General features: G+C 39.0%; 1 long non-coding RNA gene across 1 annotated transcript; it reads left to right on the forward strand.

Annotated features, from left to right (window-relative positions):
- The first annotated feature begins 775 nt into the window (after nucleotides 1-775).
- Nucleotides 776-3,005, forward strand: LOC127136585 (uncharacterized). The gene is made up of 2 exons (XR_007808676.1): nucleotides 776-1,037; nucleotides 2,754-3,005. It is a non-coding gene; the product is annotated as an uncharacterized LOC127136585 (long non-coding RNA).
- The last annotated feature ends 21,785 nt before the right edge of the window (nucleotides 3,006-24,790 follow it).

Genomic DNA, 24,790 nt, shown 5'->3' on the forward strand with positions numbered 1-24,790 from the left:
ATGAGAGAATTAGAAACTCCAAGAAAATTAGCAAAGGCACCAAGAAACCTGCCATCAAACTTTATAACAACACCTCCACAAGCCGAAGCCCGAATTTTCTAAAGAAGCACCATCACAATTAATCTTGATCCAATCCCACAGAGACAGCTTCCAAATAACTTATAGAATCTTGTGATTGGAAGGAGGATGAATAGTGACTTTGAAATTCTTCAACAACTCAAAACCATGGATATTGATAAAAGAAGGAGTTTTGATATTGTTTCCAGCCATCCCACAGTCCGACATAAAACCAGAAATAGAAGAAGAAATATAAATTGTCTTGTCTTTAAATCTGACATTGTTCATAACAAAGCAAACAACATTCAACCAATGAATAACATCAATATTAAAAATTAACTTACATTGATCCGATCAATTCCAGTTGTAGATACTCCAAATACCATCCCTGTAATATCCCATATCCCCTTAAATGCTCAATTAGTTATCAGTTGAGATCAATTGAGTTCTTATGTACTCTATATTTTGTCAGTTGGAACAATTGGAGCTCGTATGTGTTCTAAATGTTGTCAGTTGGGACCAAAATAGTAACTAGAGAACTCTGGAGAGATCAATTATTAATAAAAGAGACAGACCAATATTAATAAGTACAATAGATGATATTTTGGTAACATTAATAATTGGTTAATTAGTACTAAAAGACAAAATATCAATTGAGATATTTTGTATTACTACTTAATATTATATTATATATATGTTATATGTATTTATGTGGTGAGAAAGAAAGAAGAAGTGGATAAGAATGAAAGAAAGAAAGAAATAGTATGTAAGAGAGAAAGAGAGTTATTAGAAAGAAAGAAAAGAAAGAAAATAGGAAGAGGAGAGAAAAGAGAAAGGAAGAGAAGGAATGAGAAGAAGAAGAAGAAGAAACTCATGGAGGAACAAGAAGATTGGTATCATCTTCATCATCACCACCATCATCTCATCTTCGTCATTACCTACTATCTTCTTCACCAACTTCATCATCCTCTCCATAGAAGGTGAGTTCTTAGATAGAAATTAGCTTTTGGAGATATAATCTATGTTTTGGGAGTTAGGATTGGTGTGAATCTATGGTGAAATTATTGATGTTCATACTTCTCCTTGATTCTATATTTTGATACTATATTGTGTTGTTGATGTTGCTCCTATGTTATTCTTGTTGTCTTTGATTCCCATGGTGACATATGTATGTTATTCTTGAATCATACTTCATAATCACTTAATTTGTGTGGTTTTATGTTAATCTATGGTTTGGAATGGTTTAGAATGGTAAGGGATAGAAGAAGACATGTTTAGAAATGTGATTTTTGGAAAAGTTTCAGGTGTCAATCGATTGACACTAGGGACCAATCGATTGGTCCCTTCCATTTTAGTGAAAAATCGTGGCAGAATGTTGATCCAATCAATTGGGCCATGACATCAATTGATTGGTTCCCCTGTTTTCACTCTAAAATGAGTTTCGTAACTCGGAATGAAGCTCGATTAGATGCGTTGGAAAGCTAGTTCAATGCTCTGTTGCTTGGTAAGATAGAATCATGATTATTAGTGAATTATAACTTAATTGTTGGTATTACACTATTATGTGTGTTTACAAACTATTTCCCTGTATCCACCATAAAACGGGAATGGTAATTGCGATAAACGTGAGGTCGAACACATTGGGAAGGTAGTCCAATGCTTCATCAATTGATGATAAGAAAAGTATGTTTGTACTACATTTATTGTCTATGTTTTGGTAATGAAGTTATTATGTGTATTCATGAACTATGTTTTGAAATTGTTGTATGTTGATTGTGTAAGTATAAGATTAAAACTTATGAGTAAGGTAAACCTAGGTGAATACTAGGTAAATGACTTAGAAAGATAACTTAAGTCATGAAATAAGTTAGATAGTGATGCTTGGATGTAATCGTACCGTGGTATGTACAACTGACAAGTAGTCATAGGAATGATACATTAACCTGCTTTGTATGGAACATGTGTGATTTATGTATGAGAATGGATCATGTTATGATGCCATGAGAATTGATACGATATCATGAGAATTATTTGACATTTGGTGAGGAACATTTGTTCCAAAAGTCTTATTTTGGTGAGGAGCCTTGCTCAAAAAGTCATATTTGATGTTTAGAATTAATCATGTATTCATAATTAGTTATGTTTGTGCACATACCACTTCAAGGGCTTAGGTAAAACGGTAAGTGGGGATGTGGCTCCAATGATTCATGCCTCAATGGGGTTTGAGTCCCAACCATGACGAACATGGGGGAAATATAGACACCTAAGTGGGTTAGAGTCCCATATGGTGAAAGATACTCAAAGTGGGTTCGAGTCCCATACCAATGATGGTTCTTAAAAGTGGGTCCGAGTCCCATAGGTGAATCTGATATCCATCGTGAAAGTCGAATCATACGGGCATGCGTGAACCAAGCTTTGGCCTAGACATAAGTCCGGTTGGGGATCGATGTTGCGTGAATCCGAATAGTGATTTATTGAGTTATGTGAACTCAAGTGACATGTTTCCATACATTGTGAATTGTGAATATCCCTGAGTTGCTCAAGTCCTAGTTACAAGGTGCGAGTGATGCACAAGTAACAAAAGGTGAATACTTGAGTTAGACTTGATTATAAATCCTGTAAAGCCGAGTGGATCCATAGGGTAGGAGAACTCACTAAGATTATTATCTCATCCCGTTATTGTTGTTATTTTTCAGGCATTCCTTACAGGTTGAATTCAAGAGAAGCTGTCTATTGATGTTTCAAGGGATGCAGTTATTGTGATCTTCCACTGTGGATTTTGTACAATTGTAGATATTGTACATAGTTCTTAGATTTTATTAATAGGCTTTATTATATGACATGTCTTATTGATGTTTTTTTTAGTTTAGACATGTGTATATAATGATTCCTATAGGCTCTTATGTTGTATCACTACCAAATAATAACACTTGTATGATATTATTCTAGATATATATTATACGGGTTGTTACAGTTGGTATCAGAGCAGGTCGATTCTCGACCTAGCCTTGAAACATCATAAGTAAATCTATTCCTACCTCATATGTGTGTTTGGCCAACATGATTCTTAATATCACTGTATGCAGTATTGGTCCTGGTCAACCTAATGCTATGTGCGTGGTAGGTAGGATTATGGTTGAGCGACCACGAGGACTCCGAAGTGTGGGTGGAACTTGTGCTCTGAGGGTAGACTTAAGCCAAGAGTTAGAAAGTAAGGAGAACCGGGTAGCTCAGTTGAAGTTTCAGCAGGAGTTGTTATTTAGGTAATGTAGAATTGAAGAGTAGTGTATGGTTCAAGCAATCCTGTAGTGCTGAAGGAGCCGGAAAGTGGGGATTTCTGATGGATGAATTTTCAGAGTTTGAGGAATATGTGAATATGCTAGTAGAATAAGATTGACCCACTGATATGGAATAAGTATTGTAAGTAATTCCATGTAGTGAAGGAGAAAGGATGATTATGTTGCACATATGCCATAAGATTTGGAAGTGAGGTAGTGTATTGGTTTTTCAACTTCTAAGGCCACTAAAACATTTTGGAAGAACGAGAGTACTTTATGGAGTATATTTGGAATGGTACCTTCCAAGTGATTGAGATCTTGAAATTTTTTGTTGGGAAGCCTAAGGTAGTGGTGAAGTCTAATGAGAAACTCGAGGATATGACTGCCTATTCCAAGTGAATCAGGTATGCACCAAATGAAGGCTAGAAGATAAATCAAGTATATTCGGTCTTAGAAGGGAGAGAGGATTCAGGATAGCTCGTCATAGGTTTAATGTTAGTAAGAAACTGTTATGGAATATTGAGTTACCAAGGATCAGTTAAAAGAGGCGTGTGTCGAAGAGAGAATAAGCATTATATAATAATGGAGGCTCTAGTATGATTGGTTGAAGGATATTGGTGTTGAAGAAAAGATCAAGTAATTTGGATTCGAGGAATTCTAGTATAATGGTTCTATTATTGGAGTTAATAGGCTAGCTGTAGAAAAGAAGTTGACATAGAAGTTGGGAGCAATGTAAACCTTGCATTACAATCATCGTAATGGAATGCACTTCAGATAAGGAAACTATGGAGTCATAAGGATTTTATTGAGGCTAAGATAGGGGTGTGTGGTTGATAATCATTCACATGTGGAGATTTATAGAGAAAGGAGTGTAGTGTAAAAAGTTAAACCTTGGTATTAAGAGAATTATGTGATGGCGGAATTATGGTCACAAGTGTGTGTAATGGATTCCTAGTCTTAAGATGGATGCGAAGTAACACACACTTTGTTGAGTAGTGAGTCTTGTATTCTGAGAAATTGAGTTTATGATAGACAATGAAAGACAAGCTAAGCTGGAGCATGTGGATTAAGTATAGGATGTGAATTATGTTATGTTGTAAGAGCTTATGGGGAGACAATGAGGATTGTTCGTAACAAGTCATCTAGACAAGTAACCCTAATATGATGACGTGTGTAGTAGGTATTGGTTTAGAATAAAGTTCTAGTCATTAGTGTGTGGCAATGTTAAGGTTCATCTTAAGTGCATCTTATTTGAATTGCAAGAGTAATAATGGCTTATTGGAAGTCTGGTTGTTATTTACCTTCTTGAATAGTGTTTGGTTGGTTGATCACGGAGTATAAACATTCACACCTTGTTGGAGCTAAGGCTATCCTAAATATCATAAGTGTACCGTTGTGAATGTACAGATTGAGGATGGAGTTACAAGTCACCACAAGTCAGATTGATAGTTTTAAAATTGGGAATTTTGAAGGTGTAATGCGTAGTTGGTCATCTGTAGAGATATCATGAAAGTCAGATGTTTGGGAAACGAACCTGGTGAACCATGCTCAGTTTAAGTAAGTCTTGGAAGTACCATTTTATGACTATAAATAACTATAAGGAACAAAGTTGGAAGAGACTTATCGAGTGGTGATCTTGAGGAGGTTAGTTGTGTATTTTACATATGCGTTAGTAAGGTTTAAATGGGTTAGTCAGATTATGGCATTCGATAATTTCTTGGATTCGTGGCTTAGAATGTGGACCCCTAGGAGAGTAGTATTTTTGTATACAACGATACTCTACCCTATTGGAAAGATTCATGAGTTATACTTCCGAGGAGGAACGTGAATCAGATGTTCCTGAAGTTAACCATGTAACTCAGGCTGTATATTAGTAAGAGCTTAAGCTAAGATTCTTGAAGATGGATCAGGACGTTAAGATGAAGGGTTCTAGATAAGAAGTGAAATGTTATTTCTAAAGGTGTGAAGCGTTGTGTGACTCAGAGACTAGTATGGAAACTCACAGTTACATTGTAGACTGCTTAAGGCTTCTTGGGAGTGGTGTCTCGTGGATGACTCGAAGTTCCTTGACGGTGTTATTTTGTTATTGGTCGAGATCCTGTGTCAGCAGAAACCTTGAAGGATTCGGAAGCCTATAAGAGGATTTGATATGCAATATAGTAACAAGAATTAGATATTGTCAAACTAATTTGGATAAGTTCATTCGAGCACAAGATAAATCTGAATGACGTACACCTTTATGGTTGTAGTTATGAGACTCCTGCATATCTATCTTATGGAGGGTGTTGGTCATATTCTAAACCTTTGTGTGTCAGCAAGAAACTTATTCTACTAGTGAATGTCAGTGAGGTCCTAGTACGATTTTGGGTGGTGGACACTCTGGAGGATAGGCATGATCCTCTATGTAGACTATTAGCTAACTAGTAGTGCCTAGGAATCCCGGGTGTTCCACTGTTGGAATTAGAGTAGCGCAGTGAAAGGTGATGGATGAAAGAGCTCAATCAAGATTATGGGGATCAGAGAGATAGTTACTCATAAGAATGAGAGTAAGACAATCTCGTGTTAATGGTGATATCTTATTGGAGTAGTACGAGAGAAGTGAAACAGTAGGAGTAAAGGATTGCAACATATAGTATCAAATCAAGTGAAGTTGATGAGATTATCAATAGATGGATTACAAAGTTGTCGCATTTGTTGAAGGAAAAATTAGAGAAAAGTAGTCAATATTGTGTGTAGTCAAAGAATTAATAAGTTTTATTATGAAGATTTAATGAGTATTAATCATCAAAATCAAGATAAGATGTCGTGGGTGTGTTTTATGTGACTCAGTACAAAAAGGGTAGTCGTGGTTTCCGAAAGGAAAGTGACCAAATGATTTAGAGCGGTATATAAGATGAATAAAGTGGGAGAAAAGTTAAACGTTAATCAAATATTAGAATGAGAATATGGTTAAGACCATGAAGTATAAGGAGTTCACACGAGAAAGAAGTTTTCCAATGAAGAAAAGTTGGAAGAATGAATATGTTAGAGGTTTGAAATCGAAGAGAAGTCAAGTGTCGTTCTAAGATGTTGATGCAAGAAGTGTTTATTTGTTGAGTGGAGGAAATTCGGGGGCGAATTTCAATTTAAGGGGGGGGGGAATGTAATATCCCATATCCCCTTAAATGCTCAATTAGTTGTCAGTTGAGACCAATTGAGTTCTTATGTACTCTGTCTTTTGTCAGTTGGAACAATTTGAGCTCTTATGTGCTGTAAATGTTGTCAGTTGGGACCAATAGAGTAACCAGTGAACTCTGAAGAGAATAATTACTCCCTCCGTTTTTAATTACATGTCGTTTTGGAAAAAAAATTGTGCCAAAATATAAGTCGTTTTGTAATTTCTATGTAGAATTAATTTTTCTCTTCCTAAAATACCCCTAATTCATCTCTTTTTTCTATAATTTTCATAATTCAGTGAACCTTGTATTCCAATGCAGAGTGACATTATGAATATTGTTTTTCAATGCATTAGTCCAACTTTTTATAGAAAAAGTCTTCCTCTCATAAAACTCTATATTAATTTGTGATTTTTTCAAAATTCCAAATACGTTGTACTGTGCGTATATTAACTGAAAATAGAGAAGACACTAATTTGGTCACCCCTTTTTTTAATTTTCCATCAACACTTTTCTCTAATAAAGCCTCATATATAATCCTTCTCTTAGAATTCGACAACATCCTTCTCTGTGTGATTACTTCCGAATCTGTACATATGAGAAAACTAACATATTAATTACATTGATTAAAAAGAATAAATTTAAAAATATTAAAAGAGAAATTATGATACCAAATTCAGATTCAATGTTGACATGAATGTTATTTTCCACATCATTTTCTTCATTTTGTACGTTGTTGTTTTCCACGTCATCATCATCAACATTTTGTAGGTTGTTGTTTTCTATAATAACACAGAGAAAAAAAAATTTAAGGGTAAAAAAACACACAAAACTCACATGATAAGTAAGGAAAAAATAAACCAATTAAATTCTAGAGATTTTTTTAAGGGTCATGAAGAAACAAACAAATAAGGTATAAAGAGCGTGATAATTTTGTTACTTACCAATTGGGTCCTGAGTATCTTCTTCCAAAGATATCTGAGATATGTGCATATTTGGAATGATGTTAAGATCAATACTTTCTCCAATATTGATATTTAAATCGGGTAGATTAGGCACTATATTTGCATTTTGTTGATGAACATATTCTTCCTCTTCCATTGGAATAATATTGAGATCAATGTGATTTAAAGCCATTTTAATATCATAATACAGGGTGAGTTAGTCTAAATTTATAGAAAATGAATAATAAAAAAAAAGTACAATGAAATATTTAGAGGGAAATTTGAAAAAAAAATAATGAAGAGCCATAAGAATTTGGAGGGAAAATTTTAGCAAAAAAAACATTTCTTAATTTTTTCTCCCAGAGTGCTTTAGCGTATCCTTTTGGTGAGTGATGGAAAAATGATGGATTTTAGTTTGGGAGGGAGAAAAATAAGGAATTAGTGTAGGATAGAAAAAGACACGTATAAATTTAATTAATTTAATGTTTTATTCATGGAAAACATTGGAATAAATGCAATCTAGATATTCCATCAACAAATCATAATGATTAATCTGGTATATTTTGAAAGAAGAGATTTTGAGTGTTTTTAAAAAGGATAATATTGGAATATCCTATAATATATTTACAAAATTAGCAAAAGTTAATAATTTCATTGGTATCTGTAAAAAGTCTAAAACGACTTATAAAAAAAAACAGAGGGAGTATTAATAAAAGAGACAGACCAATATTAATAAGTACAAGAGATGACATTTTGGTAACATTAATAATTGGTCAATTGATACTAGAAGATAAAATATCAATTGAGATATTTTGTATTACTATTTAATATTATATATATGTTACATGTATTTATGTGGTGAGAAAGAAAGAAGAAGCGGATAAGAATGAAAGAAAGAAAGAAATAGTAGGTAAGAGAGAAAGAGAGTTATCAGAAAGAAAGAAAGAAAAGAAAGAAAATAGGAAGAGGAGAGAAAAGAGAAAGGAAGAGAAACTCATGGAGGAACAAGAAGATTGGTATCATCACCACCATCATCTCATCTTCATCATTACCCACCATCTTCTTCACCAACTTCATCATCCTCTCCAAAGGAGGTGAGTTATTAGATAGAAATCAGCTTTTGGGGGATATAATCTATGTTTTGGGAGTTAGGATTTGTCATACCCCAAAAATTACCCATCATTTTTCCTAAAAAAAAAAAAAAAATAAAAAAAAAAAAATAAAAACGAAAAAAAAAAGAAAAAAAAAGAAAAAAAAAAGAGAATTTTTTTTTTAATTAATTAATTAATTAATTAATTAAATAATTAAAATAAATAAATAAATAAAATATAACAAATTATTTTGGACTTGGGTCTCCCTCATTCCAAGCCCATTACCCACGAAATTAGTCTATAAATACTGAAGTTTCAGTAGGGGGAGTTAGACTTGGAGTTTACACTGGGAGATTCACTGGAGAAAGAAGGAAGAGAAGCAAAACACTCTGAGGTTTCCTTGGAACAAAACCTTGAGGAAAAAGAAAGAAAGAGAACAGAGAAGGACGGATAGAAACTTTGGCATAGGAACCCTGCCTACCCGGAGAATTCAGAGTAAAGAAACCCTGAAGGCAGCCCATCTGCACCGAAGCCATCGCCGTCCAATTCCCGCTGCCTAACTTATTCCGATACTACAAGTGGTCAATCCCTTCAACCTTGAATTGGCAAACAGGTTTGCGTATCTCTATTGTTTATACTTTCAATTGGCCATATCTACATATATAATGCATCATGATTAAATGTTGATATATAATTTGCTTTCGTATGGGAATTTAAATATGCCTGAATACCCTGAATGTTTGATCATGTTATTCCTGTGATAAAATGCCATAAAATTCAAAGTTTCTAACGTGGGGCTGTTTTCAAATTCAAAATCCGTGGCCGCTCGCTAGCACCTCGCTAGGCGAGCCTGGGGCGAGTATTCGCCTGGCCTTCGCTAGGCGAGGCAGAGGCGAACGAGACAGTAGCTGACTTTTCTATTCTGTTTTTTTTTTATGTTTTATCATAGCCATGCATTATTCATCCTATCCTATTTATTGTTGTGATATTTCTCCGGTGTAATCTTCGATTGCACCCTGATTTGGTGTTCTGACATGTTTCTTTTTTTTTTTTGAGTTTCGTAAAGGTTCACATATCCCAGGAAAAGGTTATTGGCTAGGTATTCCACTTTATTTGTGGGATACCCTTGTGGAGTTTCACCCTAAATTAATTTTTAATGTATTAATTTCTAATGTATTAATTTTTTAATATATTATTTTTAATAATTTTAATGTGGAGTTTCATCCTAATTATATAATTAATTGTAAAACTTTGCCTTTGAATAAGTGATCTTGGACCTCTCTTTGTTGCCTTACGATTACGATATTACGGTCATGTCCCGCGAACGTGGGGATACCCTTAGCAAAGACCCTTCGGTTAAATCATCATAAAATAAATTATAGTCCCTCGGATGTTGCCTTCGAATATACAACTTTGTCCCTCGATGACCCTCCGATGTTGCCTACGGTTAAAAGATGATAGTCCCTTCGAATGCTAAGATATCCTCGTAACTGTTGCCTTCAATGACCTATCGATGACCCTACGATGACCCTTAAACATCCAAAGGATAAAACTACTTATTTCTCAATAATAAGGACAGTTTTACCCTCATAAGGATAGGAAATACTCATAAAGACCTTGGGTCGGTATAACTCTTAATTACTGGCTCACAACCTAAAACATTTTTTCACACCTCACACCTTTCAAAATACCTTCAGAAAATCACCACTTGGTATACATTCATACTAGAATCATTACCGAGTTATATTTTTCTAAACAATTTTCGAAACTAAACGAGATAACCACTTTGTATACATTCATACAAGAATCATTACAAAGTTAAATTCTCTTTTCAAAACAATTTTCCAAACAATTCACAAACACTTTTTTAGACAAAAATAATATAAGTGATCGAGCAATTAAGAGCCCATGGATAACCATGGATACAAAGGGTGCTAACACCTTCCCTTTGTATAATGTACCTCCCGAACCCAAAATCTAAATTAAGGTCTTTCCTGTTCTTTTCCACCTTTCCTTATTGGATAAAAGAAAAGTCGGTGGCGACTCTTGCTAACCGCGACATTGCGATTAAAACCACAAAAAAGTCCAGTTCACCGTATGACAGAACTGGCGACTCTGCTGGGGACCCTAAATATTTAAAAAGAGAGGTTACCTTAAAAACAAGATCACTTATTCAATTTGTCTGATTTATTTTTAAGGGATTGCTTGGGTATGTTATGCTTGAGTGAAAGATCCTACACCCGGATCTAGTGTACCTTAGGTAAGTAGCAAGAGATCATCGCGACTGTCCGGCGTATACTGGAATGGTCAAAATGATGGCTACGGTTAATGTGGCACTTTGGATGTCCTGATGTTCCTCATGTTAGTTGAGGAAATATTTGGCATTCGCGTGGTGTCATAAAAGCATTAACCAGACCTTTAGAACCCTAATTGACTCATCCTGGCCATTAGAAAGTAGTGAGATAACTGGCTTCGGTTCCGACTGGAGTTGGTTGAGACTCGATACTACACTCTTTGAGATTGGACTTTAGGGAAGCTTCGGTCAACCACTTGGTGTTGCACTGAAGTGGACTTAAGGAAAGGTCAATGATTTGAGATCCTTCTAGAACCCGGTTACTATTCTAAGACAGGTTGAACCAACCAAACTTCAGTGGGGAGGGTATTTACCTACGGAACTCACGCAAGCCTTAAAACCTAGGAATGATTGTTGTGTGACTTGCTTGTGCTTGTTATTTATCTAACAACATGACATCATAACAACATAACATCATAACATCATGGCATTGTACTAACCATTTCAAGGATTTAGGGATTTAACTCTGCTAAAAAAAAAAACAGAAAAAACAAAAACAAAAGCAAAAACAAAAGAGAAAAGAAAAAAAAAGCTCTTTTGTTAGTTTATGCAAAGTTAAATCCCGAAAGTCCTTGAAAACATTTCATACATTGCATTGCATCGCATAACAGGTATTCTAAAGGATCAGTGTTCTCACGATTTTCCTATCAAACAGATTCCAGCAGATTCAAACAGATTGAACAATGGCTCTCGAACAAACTGTCAAAGATCTCCAGGCCCAGAATGCTCAATTCCAGGAAATGATGCTGAGCTTATCTAAGGGGCAGGAAGAACTGAAAGCTCTTTTGATGGAGAAGAAGAAGGACCAGAAACCTGTGGGTTACATCAACCCGGGGAGAAGGCTTAAGGGACAGGTTACAGGAGTCAAGATTAGAATTCCGAAGGATTCAGAAGAAGAGACCGAGAATGATTCGGAAGATGAGAATCCTAATCTCGTCAATTCTGAGGACGACGATGAAGATTATGAACATGAACAGTACTCTCCGAAGGATGATAAGTACAAGTTGCTGGAAGAACGTATGCTAGCTATGGAGGGGCAGAAAGTGCCCGGTCTGGATTTCGAAAACTTGGGTCTGGTCTCTGATGTGGTCATTCCCCGCAAATTCAAGGTTCCCATTTTCACTAAGTATGATGGTGCCTCTTGTCCTCAGATGCATCTAAGGGCTTATGTGAGAAAGATTCAGCCGCACACTACTGATAAGAAACTGTGGATCCATTTCTTCCAAGAGAGTCTGTCTGGCACACAGTTAGAGTGGTATTATCAGCTTGAGAGCTCTAACATCCGCACATGGACTGATTTAGCAAAAGCTTTCTACAAGCACTACCAGTATAATTCTGAGTTAGCGCCTACTCGGCTACAGCTACAAAATATGACTATGGGCTCTAAAGAAAGTTTCAAAGAATATGCTCAAAAGTGGAGAGATTTGGCTGGCAGAGTCAAACCCCCTATGACTGACCGAGAGTTAGTGGACATGTTCATGGGTACACTGACTGGCCCATTCTACAGCCATCTACTGGGAAGTTCCTCGTCAGGTTTCACTGAACTTATCTTGACAGGTGAACGGGTTGAAAGCGGCATTCGAAGTGGAAAGATACAGGCAGCTACTTCTGCAAGCACCACAAAGTCCTATCAGGGAAAGAGTGAATCAAATGCTGTGTACAGTGAGAGGAAGCATAACAAGAAGAATCGTGACCATACTGTTGGGGCAGTTACAATTGCCGCACCGCCATCTCAGAACTTCCAACACAGACAAGACAGGTCGAGAAGACAGTTTACCAAGATCAATATGACTTTAACCCAAGCACTGCAGAGTATGTTAAAGGCCAATTTGATTACCCTCAGAGGCCCTCCTGCAAATCCCAACACTACTTCTCCTCGTTATAATCCCAACGCCAGGTGTGCCTATCACTCCGATAGCCCCGGGCATGATACGAATGATTGCTGGTTGTTGAAGAACAAGATTCAGGATATGATCGACGCTGGAGAAATTGAATTTGATCTTCCGGCGACCCCCAATGTCATCACAGCACCTATGCCTAATCATGACCAGAATGTTAATGTTGTGGACGACAATTCTCACGTTACTGACGTTGCTGATTTAGCATCTCCTCTCCTGATCGTTAAGAAGAATTTATTGCAAGCTGGTTTATTTCCAGGTTGTGCTGAAGATTGCGATCTCTGTGTACTCCGACCCAATGATTGTTTGAAGTTGAAGAACGGCATTCAACGGCTGATGGATGATCGTACAATTCTATTTGAAAGGGTTCCTAAGGTGGACAACTCTATTGAAGAGGTATCTGTGATTGCTAGGTCCAAAGCTCCAGTGAAGATTACCGCTACTAGAGTGCCTGTGAAGATTACCGCTGAGCCCAAAGTGGCTCCCCTGATTATTACCGCACCTGGCCCCGTGCCATATTCCTCCAGCAAAGCTATTCCGTGGAACTATGGAGGCGACGTTTACATCCATGGCATAAAGCAGGTTGGTAGTTCTGCTAATCCTAATGATATTGTGGGGACTAGTAAAGTTACTCGAAGTGGAAGGATCTACTCCCCAGAAATCTCACCTCCCGCTCCCGAAATTCGAGGAAAAAGACCAGTCAATCCTCCTCAGTCAGAGACATCGGTCGAAGTTACTTCTGAAGATGTTGCCAAACAGGAAATGGAAGAGATGCTGAAAATCATCCGTAAGAGCGATTTTGATGTAGTGGAACAATTGGGGCATACTCCGTCTAAAATCTCAATGTTGTCCTTGTTATTATCCTCTGAATCCCATGCCAATGCATTGATGAAATTCTTGAAGACCGCTCATGTGCCTCAAGAAACATCCGTCGATCAATTCGAACATTATGTTGCTAATTTGACTGTTGACAATGGCCTAGGCTTTTCCGATGCTGACCTGACGCCAGCAGGAAAGAATCACAATAAAGCTCTGCATATCTCCATCGAGTGTGAGGGGATCACCCTGGCTCACGTGTTGATCGACAACGGCTCTTCCTTGAATGTGCTCCCGAAAGCTGTACTCGATAAATTTGACTACAAAGGCATTGAACTGAAACCTAGTGATGTTGTGGTGCGTGCTTACGATGGTGCGAAGAGTGTTGTCTATGGTGAAGTGGTTCTCCCTATCAAGATAGGACCTCAAGTCTTCAACACTACCTTTCACGTGATGGACATTCGTCCCGCCTACTCCTGCTTGTTGGGGCGCCCTTGGATCCATGGGGCAGGTGCGGTAGCTTCGTCACTTCATCAAAAGCTGAAGTATCCAATAGCAGGCATGGTTGTCACTGTATGTGGAGAAGAAGAGTATATTGTCAGTAGTGTGCAAGCCTTCAAATACGTCGAGATGGATGGTGAATTCTTTGAGACTCCTTCTCAGTCATTTGAAGTGGTTCCTCCACCCAGTCCTGTCCTTAAGCCAACTCCCCTTGTGCCCAAGGTTGTTCGTGCTCCCCCTGTCATGATCTCTCTGAAAGATGCTCAAGCCGCGATTGAAAATGGTGATCGTGCTGGTTGGGGTCAACTGATCAATGTACCGTACAAGTCTGATAAAGCTGGCCTGGGTTTAACTCTGGAAAGATAGTCAAAAATCAGATTAATGCTATGGAAGATGCTGATAGTGATTGCGACTTGGATAGCTGGATTTTCCCAACAATTGGTGACGGACTCAACAATTGGAAGACTGAAGACATTATCCCGATTTCCTTTAGTCAGGAGTAATTGTTATTGTTTATTCTAGAATTGCAAATTTTAATTTTCTTTTACAATCAAACTTCTTAAAGCATTGTGTCTATGCCCGAGGCACAATGGCTAATTTGTTAGGGGTTTGTCATTTTCATAAGCATATTCATATTCAATAGATCAATGGACTTTTTGCATTCAAATATTGCGCTCTTTATCTTTCCTGTCATTTTTCAAACAAGCTATGTTTCTTGCACACACTCACGTAACAATTTGCCGATCCATATCCACTCTGGATCCTGTTGGTAATGACTCTGCTACTGTTCATTATGACTTTGAAAATCCGATCTACCAAGCCGAGGATGGAAGCGAGGGAGATTGTGAAGTCCCTGGAGAACTTGCCCGACTACTGCGAGAAGAAAAGACTATACAGCCGCATGAGGAATCAATTGAAATTGTAAATCTGGGTACTGAAATAAACAAGAAAGAAGTCAGAGGTTTCTTGGGGCACTCGAATTACATTGCCCGATTCATTCCACACTTGACTGCTACCTGCAAACCCATCTTCAAATTACTGAGACAAAATCAAGAGATGGTATGGAATGATGAATGCCAAGAAGCTTATGACAAAATCAGGAAATATCGCCAAGAACCTCCAGTTCCGATGCCACCAGTTGAAGGAAGACCTTTATTACGTATTTGACCGTGTTAGAAAACTCAATGGGGTGCGTGTTGGGACAACATGACGAGTCCGGTCGAAAAGAGTATGCCATATACTACCTTAGCAAAAGTTTACCGACTGTGAAACAAGATACTCACTGCTCGAGAAAACTTGCTGTGCTTTGGCCTGGGCTGCTCGCCGACTAAGACAGTATATGTTGAATCACACCACTTTGTTGATTTCTAAGATGGATCCTATCAAATACATATTTGAGAAACCGCCCTCTCCGGAAGAATAGCAAGATGGCAGATGATTTTAACAGAGTATGATATCCAGTATACCACCCAAAAAGCAATCAAAGGAAGCGTGCTAGCTGATCATTTGGCTCATCAGGCCGTGAATGATTATCAGTCCATGATTTTGAGTTCCCAGATGAGGATGTCATGCTTGTTACTGATTATGAAGAACCTGGACCGAATGAAGGACCCGAAGTGGGATCCCGATGGACTATGGTTTTTGATGGATCGTCTAACGCATTGGGCAACGGTATTGGCGTCGTGATCATTTCCCCCAAGGGTGGCCATACGCCTTTCACCGCTAGACTATGTTTTGAATGCACCAACAATATGGCTGAGTATGAAGCGTGTATTTTGGGACTCAGAGCTGCTATAGACCTAAGAATCAAGTTCTTGAGGGTGTATGGAGACTCAGCCTTAGTAATCAGTCAGGTCAAAGGAGAATGGGACACTAAACATCCGAACCTCATCCCCTATCGAGAGCAAGTGTTGACATTAATCCCATACTTTGAAGAGATCACATTCGAACATATTCCCCGAGAGGAGAACCAGTTGGCAGACGCATTGGCTACCATGTCATCTATGTTCAGAGTCAGATGGGACAATGAAGCTCCCCGGATTACCATTGAACGACTAGACGAACCAGCATATTGTTATGAACTTAACGCTGATGAAGTAGAAGAGAAGCCTTGGTTCCACGAGATAAAAAGATATTTAGAAGCTCAGGAATACCCTGAAGGGACATCCATCAATGACAGGAAACTTCTGACGAAGTTCTCCGCTAAATTCTTTTTGAGTAATGGAATATTGTACAAACGTAACCATGATTCGACTTTGCTTCGCTGTGTGGATAGAAAGGAATCAGAGAAGATTATGGAAGACATGCACGACGGTATCTTTGGGACTCATTCTAGTGGACATACAATGGCCAAGAAGATTCTGAGGTCAGGGTATTATTGGTCTACCATGGAAACTGATTGCCACCATCACTCCAGAACTTGTCATAAGTGCCAGATCTATGCGGATAAAGTACATGTGCCTCCTGCTCCATTAAACGTGTTGACCGCGCCGTGGCCCTTTGCAATGTGGGGCATTGATATGATTGGCGAGATTAAACCTACCGCCTCTAATGGACATTGTTTCATCCTTGTTGCTATTGATAACTTCACAAAGTGGGTGGAGGCAGCCTCATTTGCTTCTGTTACTAAGAATGTGGTGGCACGATTCATCAAGAACAACCTCATCTGCCGATACGGCGTCCCTGAGAGGATTATCACTGACAATGGCACTAATTTGAACAACAAGATGATTACTGAACTCTGCACGCAGTTCAAAATAAAACACCATAACTCTTCTCCGTACCGGCCAAAGATGAACGGCGCTGTAGAAGCGGCTAATAAGAATATTAAGAAGATTATACAAAAGATGACGATAACATACAAAGACTGGCATGAGATGTTACCATTTGCTCTTCATGGTTATCGTACTTCGGTACGAACTTCGACAGGGGCAACTCCTTTCTCTTTAGTCTACGGAATGGAAGCCGTTTTACCAGTAGAGTTCAGATTCCCTCTCTAAGGATCATGAAAGAGGCGGGCTTAGACGAAGACGAATGGATTCAGACTCGACTCTCGATCAGATAAATTTGATGGATGAGAAGAGACTTGCGGCTGTATGTCACGGGCAGATATATCAGAAGCGCATGACCAGGGCATTCAACAAAAAGGTCAAGAGACAAGTGTATCAAATTGGCGACTTGGTAATCAAACGTATCATTCTACCACAAACTGATCCCAGAGGCAAATGGACTCCCACATACGAAGGGCCATTTGTGGTTAAGAAGGTATTCTCAGGTGGAGCCATGATACTCGCTACAATGGATGGTGAAGACTTCCCACATCCCGTGAACGCGGACATAGTTAAAAAATACTACGCATAAAAGAGACCCGCTAGATCGACGTATCTAGGCAAAAGTAAGGGCATCCCGGCGAACCAAAAGGGTTCGGGCAAAAATTAGGGATATATAAAAAAAAATGTACACCCGGCAAGTCGAAAACCTGAAAAGGCGGCTTGGGCAAAAAAGGGTATCCTGGTGGACTGAAAACCTGAAAAGGCGGTCCAGGCAAAAATTAGGGATTAATGGATGACTATATACGGTCTCACGTACGACCAAGTGTTGCACCCATGTCTTCAAATTGGCCTAATATACGGCGCGATCTGAAGCTTTCGTCATCAAACCTCCCGGATGGCATCTTTAAGCCCATCTCCATCAAGACCAACTGTCGATTCTCAAGTGCAAATTTTTGGGGCATTCTAGTGTTCAATAATCTTCCACCTCCAGACCACGAATGGCATACACGCCATCCTAACTCTCTCGATTCAAGAATATTGAACAGGGGCAGCTGTCATACCCCAAAATTACCCATCATTTTCTAAAAAAAAAAAAAAAAAAAAAAAAAAAAAAAAAACGAAAAAAAAAAAAAAAAAAAAAAAGAATTTTTTTTTTAATTAATTAATTAATTAATTAATTAATTAAATAATAAAATAAATAAATAAATAAAATATAACAAATTATTTTGGACTTGGGTCTCCCTCATTCCAAGCCCATTACCCACGAAATTAGTCTATAAATACTGAAGTTTCAGTAGGGGAGTTAGACTTGGAGTTTACACTGGGAGATTCACTGGAGAAAGAAGGAAGAGAAGCAAAACACTCTGAGGTTTCCTTGGAACAAAACCTTGAGGAAAAAGAAAGAAAGAGAACAGAGAAGGACGGATAGAAACTTTGGCATAGGAACCCTGCCTACCCGGAGAATTCAGAGTAAAGAAACCCTGAAGGCAGCCCATCTGCACCGAAGCCATCGCCGTCCAATTCCCGCTGCCTAACTTATTCCGATACTACAAGTGGTCAATCCCTTCAACCTTGAATTGGCAAACAGGTTTGCGTATCTCTATTGTTTATACTTTCAATTGGCCATATCTACATATATAATGCATCATGATTAAATGTTGATATATAATTTGCTTTCGTATGGGAATTTAAATATGCCTGAATACCCTGAATGTTTGATCATGTTATTCCTGTGATAAAATGCCATAAAATTCAAAGTTCCTAACGTGGGGCTGTTTTCAAATTCAAAATCCGTGGCCGCTCGCTAGCACCTCGCTAGGCGAGCCTGGGGCGAGTATTCGCCTGGCCTTCGCTAGGCGAGGCAGAGGCGAACGAGACAGTAGCTGACTTTTCTATTCTGTTTTTTTTTATGTTTTATCATAGCCATGCATTATTCATCCTATCCTATTTATTGTTGTGATATTTCTCCGGTGTAATCTTCGATTGCACCCTGATTTGGTGTTCTGACATGTTTTTTTTTTTTGAGTTTCGTAAAGGTTCACATATCCCAGGAAAAGGTTATTGGCTAGGTATTCCACTTTATTTGTGGGATACCCTTGTGGAGTTTCACCCTAAATTAATTTTTAATGTATTAATTTCTAATGTATTAATTTTTTAATATATTATTTTTAATAATTTTAATGTGGAGTTTCATCCTAATTATATAATTAATTGTAAAACTTTGCCTTTGAATAAGTGATCTTGGACCTCTCTTTGTTGCCTTACGATTACGATATTACGGTCATGTCCCGCGAACGTGGGGATACCCTTAGCAAAGACCCTTCGGTTAAATCATCATAAAATAAATTATAGTCCCTCGGATGTTGCCTTCGAATATACAACTTTGTCCCTCGATGACCCTCCGATGTTGCCTACGGTTAAAAGATGATAGTCCCTTCGAATGCTAAGATATCCTCGTAACTGTTGCCTTCAATGACCTATCGATGACCCTACGATGACCCTTAAACATCCAAAGGATAAAACTACTTATTTCTCAATAATAAGGACAGTTTTACCCTCATAAGGATAGGAAATACTCATAAAGACCTTGGGTCGGTATAACTCTTAATTGCTGGCTCACAACCTAAAACATTTTTTCACACCTCACACCTTTCAAAATACCTTCAGAAAATCACCACTTGGTATACATTCATACTAGAATCATTACCGAGTTATATTTTTCTAAACAATTTTCGAAACTAAACGAGATAACCACTTTGTATACATTCATACAAGAATCATTACAAAGTTAAATTCTCTTTTCAAAACAATTTTCCAAACAATTCACAAACACTTTTTAGACAAAAATAATATAAGTGATCGAGCAATTAAGAGCCCATGGATAACCATGGATACAAAGGGTGCTAACACCTTCCCTTTGTATAATGTACCTCCCGAACCCAAAATCTAAATTAAGGTCTTTCCTGTTCTTTTCCACCTTTCCTTATTGGATAAAAGAAAAGTCGGTGGCGACTCTTGCTAACCGCGACATTGCGATTAAAACCACAAAAAAGTCCAGTTCACCGTATGACAGAACTGGCGACTCTGCTGGGGACCCTAAATATTTAAAAGAGAGGTTACCTTAAAAACAAGATCACTTATTCAATTTGTCTGATTTATTTTTAAGGGATTGCTTGGGTATGTTATGCTTGAGTGAAAGATCCTACACCCGGATCTAGTGTACCTTAGGTAAGTAGCAAGAGATCATCGCGACTGTCCGGCGTATACTGGAATGGTCAAAATGATGGCTACGGTTAATGTGGCACTTTGGATGTCCTGATGTTCCTCATGTTAGTTGAGGAAATATTTGGCATTCGCGTGGTGTCATAAAAGCATTAACCAGACCTTTAGAACCCTAATTGACTCATCCTGGCCATTAGAAAGTAGTGAGATAACTGGCTTCGGTTCCGACTGGAGTTGGTTGAGACTCGATACTACACTCTTTGAGATTGGACTTTAGGGAAGCTTCGGTCAACCACTTGGTGTTGCACTGAAGTGGACTTAAGGAAAGGTCAATGATTTGAGATCCTTCTAGAACCCGGTTACTATTCTAAGACAGGTTGAACCAACCAAACTTCAGTGGGGAGGGTATTTACCTACGGAACTCACGCAAGCCTTAAAACCTAGGAATGATTGTTGTGTGACTTGCTTGTGCTTGTTATTTATCTAACAACATGACATCATAACAACATAACATCATAACATCATGGCATTGTACTAACCATTTCAAGGATTTAGGGATTTAACTCTGCTAAAAAAAAAAACAGAAAAAACAAAAACAAAAGCAAAAACAAAAGAGAAAAGAAAAAAAAGCTCTTTTTGTTAGTTTATGCAAAGTTAAATCCCGAAAGTCCTTGAAAACATTTCATACATTGCATTGCATCGCATAACAGGTATTCTAAAGGATCAGTGTTCTCACGATTTTCCTATCAAACAGATTCCAGCAGATTCAAACAGATTGAACAATGGCTCTCGAACAAACTGTCAAAGATCTCCAGGCCCAGAATGCTCAATTCCAGGAAATGATGCTGAGCTTATCTAAGGGGCAGGAAGAACTGAAAGCTCTTTTGATGGAGAAGAAGAAGGACCAGAAACCTGTGGGTTACATCAACCCGGGGAGAAGGCTTAAGGGACAGGTTACAGGAGTCAAGATTAGAATTCCGAAGGATTCAGAAGAAGAGACCGAGAATGATTCGGAAGATGAGAATCCTAATCTCGTCAATTCTGAGGACGACGATGAAGATTATGAACATGAACAGTACTCTCCGAAGGATGATAAGTACAAGTTGCTGGAAGAACGTATGCTAGCTATGGAGGGGCAGAAAGTGCCCGGTCTGGATTTCGAAAACTTGGGTCTGGTCTCTGATGTGGTCATTCCCCGCAAATTCAAGGTTCCCATTTTCACTAAGTATGATGGTGCCTCTTGTCCTCAGATGCATCTAAGGGCTTATGTGAGAAAGATTCAGCCGCACACTACTGATAAGAAACTGTGGATCCATTTCTTCCAAGAGAGTCTGTCTGGCACACAGTTAGAGTGGTATTATCAGCTTGAGAGCTCTAACATCCGCACATGGACTGATTTAGCAAAAGCTTTCTACAAGCACTACCAGTATAATTCTGAGTTAGCGCCTACTCGGCTACAGCTACAAAATATGACTATGGGCTCTAAAGAAAGTTTCAAAGAATATGCTCAAAAGTGGAGAGATTTGGCTGGCAGAGTCAAACCCCCTATGACTGACCGAGAGTTAGTGGACATGTTCATGGGTACACTGACTGGCCCATTCTACAGCCATCTACTGGGAAGTTCCTCGTCAGGTTTCACTGAACTTATCTTGACAGGTGAACGGGTTGAAAGCGGCATTCGAAGTGGAAAGATACAGGCAGCTACTTCTGCAAGCACCACAAAGTCCTATCAGGGAAAGAGTGAATCAAATGCTGTGTACAGTGAGAGGAAGCATAACAAGAAGAATCGTGACCATACTGTTGGGGCAGTTACAATTGCCGCACCGCCATCTCAGAACTTCCAACACAGACAAGACAGGTCGAGAAGACAGTTTACCAAGATCAATATGACTTTAACCCAAGCACTGCAGAGTATGTTAAAGGCCAATTTGATTACCCTCAGAGGCCCTCCTGCAAATCCCAACACTACTTCTCCTCGTTATAATCCCAACGCCAGGTGTGCCTATCACTCCGATAGCCCCGGGCATGATACGAATGATTGCTGGTTGTTGAAGAACAAGATTCAGGATATGATCAACGCTGGAGAAATTGAATTTGATCTTCCGGCGACCCCCAATGTCATCACAGCACCTATGCCTAATCATGACCAGAATGTTAATGTTGTGGACGACAATTCTCACGTTACTGACGTTGCTGATTTAGCATCTCCTCTCCTGATCGTTAAGAAGAATTTATTGCAAGCTGGTTTATTTCCAGGTTGTGCTGAAGATTGCGATCTCTGTGTACTCCGACCCAATGATTGTTTGAAGTTGAAGAACGGCATTCAACGGCTGATGGATGATCGTACAATTCTATTTGAAAGGGTTCCTAAGGTGGACAACTCTATTGAAGAGGTATCTGTGATTGCTAGGTCCAAAGCTCCAGTGAAGATTACCGCTACTAGAGTGCCTGTGAAGATTACCGCTGAGCCCAAAGTGGCTCCCCTGATTATTACCGCACCTGGCCCCGTGCCATATTCCTCCAACAAAGCTATTCCGTGGAACTATGGAGGCGACGTTTACATCCATGGCATAAAGCAGGTTGGTAGTTCTGCTAATCCTAATGATATTGTGGGGACTAGTAAAGTTACTCGAAGTGGAAGGATCTACTCCCCAGAAATCTCACCTCCCGCTCCCGAAATTCGAGGAAAAAGACCAGTCAATCCTCCTCAGTCAGAGACATCGGTCGAAGTTACTTCTGAAGATGTTGCCAAACAGGAAATGGAAGAGATGCTGAAAATCATCCGTAAGAGCGATTTTGATGTAGTGGAACAATTGGGGCATACTCCGTCTAAAATCTCAATGTTGTCCTTGTTATTATCCTCTGAATCCCATGCCAATGCATTGATGAAATTCTTGAAGACCGCTCATGTGCCTCAAGAAACATCCGTCGATCAATTCGAACATTATGTTGCTAATTTGACTGTTGACAATGGCCTAGGCTTTTCCGATGCTGACCTGACGCCAGCAGGAAAGAATCACAATAAAGCTCTGCATATCTCCATCGAATGTGAGGGGATCACCCTGGCTCACGTGTTGATCGACAACGGCTCTTCCTTGAATGTGCTCCCGAAAGCTGTACTCGATAAATTTGACTACAAAGGCATTGAACTGAAACCTAGTGATGTTGTGGTGCGTGCTTACGATGGTGCGAAGAGTGTTGTCTATGGTGAAGTGGTTCTCCCTATCAAGATAGGACCTCAAGTCTTCAACACTACCTTTCACGTGATGGACATTCGTCCCGCCTACTCCTGCTTGTTGGGGCGCCCTTGGATCCATGGGGCAGGTGCGGTAGCTTCGTCACTTCATCAAAAGCTGAAGTATCCAATAGCAGGCATGGTTGTCACTGTATGTGGAGAAGAAGAGTATATTGTCAGTAGTGTGCAAGCCTTCAAATACGTCGAGATGGATGGTGAATTCTTTGAGACTCCTTCTCAGTCATTTGAAGTGGTTCCTCCACCCAGTCCTGTCCTTAAGCCAACTCCCCTTGTGCCCAAGGTTGTTCGTGCTCCCCCTGTCATGATCTCTCTGAAAGATGCTCAAGCCGCGATTGAAAATGGTGATCGTGCTGGTTGGGGTCAACTGATCAATGTACCGTACAAGTCTGATAAAGCTGGCCTGGGGTTTAACTCTGGAAAGATAGTCAAAAATCAGATTAATGCTATGGAAGATGCTGATAGTGATTGCGACTTGGATAGCTGGATTTTCCCAACAATTGGTGACGGACTCAACAATTGGAAGACTGAAGACATTATCCCGATTTCCTTTAGTCAGGAGTAATTGTTATTGTTTATTCTAGAATTGCAAATTTTAATTTTCTTTTACAATCAAACTTCTTAAAGCATTGTGTCTATGCCCGAGGCACAATGGCTAATTTGTTAGGGGTTTGTCATTTTCATAAGCATATTCATATTCAATAGATCAATGGACTTTTGCATTCAAATATTGCGCTCTTTATCTTTCCTGTCATTTTTCAAACAAGCTATGTTTCTTGCACACACTCACGTAACAATTTGCCGATCCATATCCACTCTGGATCCTGTTGGTAATGACTCTGCTACTGTTCATTATGACTTTGAAAATCCGATCTACCAAGCCGAGGATGGAAGCGAGGGAGATTGTGAAGTCCCTGGAGAACTTGCCCGACTACTGCGAGAAGAAAAGACTATACAGCCGCATGAGGAATCAATTGAAATTGTAAATCTGGGTACTGAAATAAACAAGAAAGAAGTCAGAGGTTTCTTGGGGCACTCGAATTACATTGCCCGATTCATTCCACACTTGACTGCTACCTGCAAACCCATCTTCAAATTACTGAGACAAAATCAAGAGATGGTATGGAATGATGAATGCCAAGAAGCTTATGACAAAATCAGGAAATATCGCCAAGAACCTCCAGTTCCGATGCCACCAGTTGAAGGAAGACCTTTAATTACGTATTTGACCGTGTTAGAAAACTCAATGGGGTGCGTGTTGGGACAACATGACGAGTCCGGTCGAAAAGAGTATGCCATATACTACCTTAGCAAAAAGTTTACCGACTGTGAAACAAGATACTCACTGCTCGAGAAAACTTGCTGTGCTTTGGCCTGGGCTGCTCGCCGACTAAGACAGTATATGTTGAATCACACCACTTTGTTGATTTCTAAGATGGATCCTATCAAAT

Source organism: Lathyrus oleraceus, chromosome 1 (genome assembly GCF_024323335.1).
Source record: "Lathyrus oleraceus cultivar Zhongwan6 chromosome 1, CAAS_Psat_ZW6_1.0, whole genome shotgun sequence".
Lineage (NCBI taxonomy): Eukaryota > Viridiplantae > Streptophyta > Magnoliopsida > Fabales > Fabaceae > Lathyrus > Lathyrus oleraceus.